The sequence below is a fragment of the Rhinatrema bivittatum genome, chromosome 4, assembly GCF_901001135.1.
Source record: "Rhinatrema bivittatum chromosome 4, aRhiBiv1.1, whole genome shotgun sequence".
Lineage (NCBI taxonomy): Eukaryota > Metazoa > Chordata > Amphibia > Gymnophiona > Rhinatrematidae > Rhinatrema > Rhinatrema bivittatum.
This window is the reverse complement of record NC_042618.1, coordinates 470,648,590-470,652,822: the sequence shown is the minus strand read 5'-3', so window position 1 is coordinate 470,652,822 and position 4,233 is coordinate 470,648,590.

Below are 4,233 nucleotides of genomic sequence, written 5' to 3'. Positions count from 1 at the left end.
AAAAGAAGCTTTAGAGCAAGAGGTCATGCCATATGCAGCCCCGAGGGGGTAGACCCAGGAGTAATACTATTTCTTTACAGAAGGGGCAGTGGATGCATGGAAGGGCCTCAAAAACCAGCGAAGAATGCACCGGGGCTCTCTTTCTGTATTATACACAAGGATGTGAGGGGTAGGCTCTGCATTACGCTATCAAGAATTGGCAGACTCCCTTGGAGCTGCCATTCTCTGTGTTTCTACGTTTCTTTTACTTCTGTTTACCAGCAGCTCTTTCTATGTATTTCAAAATTGTAAGTATTCAAAGATGTGTTTACATCAGCAAACTTCACATTACTATTTGCTACCAGCAAGTCCACAAAATTATTTTTGGCAAAGTAGGAGATTCGTTAAACTTAGGCTTTGCCATACGAATGTACTGGTCCATGAGGCACGTTAGGGAAGAGGCATTTATTGTTACTAAGCACAGATGTTTGTTCGCTGGTTTGTCACTAATTGTTAGACACAATGGTGCAACTCTATTATTTGTACGGTGGTACGCTGTATTATTTCTACAATTCCTCTTCTGCACAGACATCAAAAACAATTGCCAGTTCAAATGGTGAGAGCAGCTGCTTGCCGGAACAAAAGCAGGAAACTTTAAAGAGCTGCTCCAAATATGACCCTATTAGAAATATAAGCGCCTGCGAGCCTGGCATGTCCCAAGGTTTTTCCCCTCGTCACCTCTGTACATAAAAGGTCGTTGCTTTGCCACAAACCCTCAGGAGAGCCTCTCGCTTCTGCTTGCACGGGTCAGGGTATGGATTAGCGTGAAAAGACAACCTCACTCTAGTGTTCAGACTATTGCATCCCAGCTTCTTAAAAATTATATATATTTATATTCCACTTCAGGCATTGTGCTTCTTTCCCAATCCCCACGCCCTTCCTCTGCACAATCACATCCGCCTAGAAACTATTCACGTATTGATACTTACATTGCCCAAGAGTTTCAGCCTGCATGCTGCCCAGTCACTAGTAAGGGAATGTTCTATTATACTTTCCACTTGATTGTTAAAAGATAATTGAATTATGAATGTATATGAAAGATGTGCAACGGACAGCAGCCAGGATGAAGCCTTGATGATTGCGCTACTGCTAACAAATTTCAGTGGAAGGGAGTGGACAGTGGAGTGCCTCAGGGATCTGTACTGGGACCCTTACTTTTCAATATATTTATAAATGATCTGGAAAGAAATACGACGAGTGAGCTAATCAAATTTGCAGATGACACAAAATTGTTCACAGTAGTTAAATCACAAGCAGATTGTGATAAATTGCAGGAAGACCTTGTGAGACTGGAAAATTGGGCATCCAAATGGCAGATGAAATTTAACGTGGATAAGTGCAAGGTGATGCATATAGGGAAAAATAACCCATGCTATAATTACACAATGTTGGGTTCCATATTAGGTGCTACAACCCAAGAAAGAGATCTAGGCGTCATAGTGGATAACACATTGAAATCGTCGGTTCAGTGTACTGCGGCAGTCAAAAAAGCAAACAGAATGTTGGAAATTATTAGAAAGGGAATGGTGAATAAAACGGAAAATATCATAATGCCTCTGTATCGCTCCATGGTGAGACCGCACCTTGAATACCGTGTACAATTCTGGTCGCCGCATCTCAAAAAAGACATAATTGTGATGGAGAAGGTACAGAGAAGGGCTACCAAAATGATAAGGGGAATGGAACAGCTCCCCTATGAGGAAAGACTAAAGAGGTTAGGACTTTTCAGCTTGGAGAAGAGACGGCTAAGGGGAGATATGATAGAGATGTTTAAAATCATGAGAGGTCTAGAATGGGTAGATGTGAATCGGTTATTTACTCTTTCAGATAATAGAAAGACTAGGGGGCACTCCATGAAGTTAGCATGGGGCACATTTAAAACCAATCGGAGAAAGTTCTTTTTTACTCAGCGCACAATTAAACTCTGGAATTTGTTGCCAGAGGATGTGGTTAGTGCAGTTAGTATAGCTGTGTTTAAAAAAGGATTGGATAAGTTATTGGAGGAGAAGTCCATTACCTGCTATTAAGTTCACTTAGAGAATAGCCACTGCCATTAGCAATGGTAACATGGAATAGACTTAGTTTTTGGGTACTTGCCAGGTTCTTATGGCCTGGATTGGCCACTGTTGGAAACAGGATGCTGGGCTTGATGGACCCTTGGTCTGACCCAGTATGGCATTTTCTTATGTTCTTAACTCATCTCCTTTAGTGTTACCAAGTCTCCAATATATGTGCAGGTACTTTTCTGTGTAATTTAAAACATGATACTTTTTAGCCCACCTTTCCAAATGATAGTCAAGGAGACTTACAGCATTTATTAGAACTCGGCTACAATAAACCTCTGCCCCCAAAATCTTACAATCTAATGGGATGATATAAGGTCTGTTCAGCAGAGTATACAATTTAGCCTATAGTTATGTGTAAACTTTACCACGGATGCAAGTAGCTTTGTAAACAAAAAATGTGTGAAAAATTGAACATATAGGTTAGTGCCCTCTCATGCAAATCCCATGTTAATGATGGCATTAGCTATTACACTTCAATGCAGAGAGGTGTGCTGGTTTACCTTGTTATTTTCTTAGTACTCGAAATCTAATTCCTAGTTCGAGGTGGGTACAAACTGGAGTTCTGGTGCTGGGACCTGTAGTCAGGATTTATGTATAGAAAATATGATTTATGTGCACAAAGCGTATTTGATGTGCATTGAAAACTTTCATGCTCCCTAAAGTGTTTGTTATTTGTGCGCATAAACCATGAATCCAAAAAGCTCTTTTTTCCAGCTAGGGTTAAAATGTGCACTGGACATATGCAAAAGGCATTTTAACTCCCAGCAAATTAGCATACCATTTGCTTACTACATTAGGAGTTTTTATTTACCAGGCTGCAGTTCAGTGCCCTAAGTGGGTACTTGAGGCAACAGTGTATGAAGTGACTTCCCATGCCACAAGTAGTGTTGGTGGGAAGGGGAAGAAGTGAGGTTTGAATTGTTGGCATAACACTGTAGACTAACAACCAGCACCAGAAATGTAAATTAACTTCACTCCACCTCTCACCAGGAGTTAAATTTCTAGTGTTAAAAAGCTTGGCTTGAGCCTTCAGAGCTTTAGGGCACTTGCCTGAACTGGGGAGCTAACAGCTAATCCCTTCATTTAAACGGGATTTGCATGGAAGTCCGCTAAAGTGCATGCACATTATTTTGTGCAAAAAACCCCCCTCCTTTTTAATTGAGAGTAAAGTTGTATACAGAAAAATGTGTGCAGCTCTAAGGCATCTACAGTGCAGTCAGTACGCCATCCTGCAGGACGGAACCTGACTTGAAGAAAGCACGGGGCAAGCACAGAGGACCTCAGGCAGTGATGGGGACGGGCAGCCTCTATTGGCCGTGTGGCCTTTTGCTGCCGTGGAAAGAGGAATCCTGACCGGCAGTGGAGCTGGAGGGGACTGGAGATCGTCTCCTGGTCTCCTCCCCTGGCCGCGGGGACACACACACACAGCATGGCGGCCCCCCGCCCCCTCTCCGCGGCTGCGTGCGTGCGTCGGGACGTACAGTGCGTGCGTGCCTGCGTTCGCCCCGTCCCAGCAGGGAGCGCGGCGGTGGCGGCGGGCGAGACGAGACTGGCGGATTCGCCCTCCCTCCTTTCCTCTGTCACTGGCGGGCCGCCCTCTTTTTTTTTTCTCTCTCTCGCTCCCTCCCGTCTCGGTTGTTGTTTGGAGGCGGCTCGGCCCGGAGGAAGGCGGGTGAAGCGGGGAGGCGCGCTCGACCCGCGGCCCACATTCGCTCCTCGGATTCCGTCTCTCCTAGCAACCGCCCCAACGGTAACAGAGAGGCACTGCGGCGGCCCCGGGGGCCACTGACAGCCAGCCGGGGCTGCTCCCCGCCGCCCGCCTGCACCAGAGTGGGGGGGAGCCCTCACGGTATCCCCTGGGTGGGGGGGCCTCGGGAGGAGGGGGGGGGGGGATCTTTCATTCCTGCCCGGGGTCCCTGCAGAATCCTTCCGGAGTCACTGGGGGGGAGGGGGTCCCTCGCGCGCACACACTCACACTGTCGGGGACTGGGGCGGGGAGCGTGTCCCGGGGCCATCCCCCTCCCGGGGGTGGCTCTCGGAGGGGCGAGGATGGTGTTTGAGGCCGCGGGATGGTTCTGGGGCGCGGGGGCTGGTTAGCGGAGGCGGGGGACCGCGGAGCTGGGGTCGG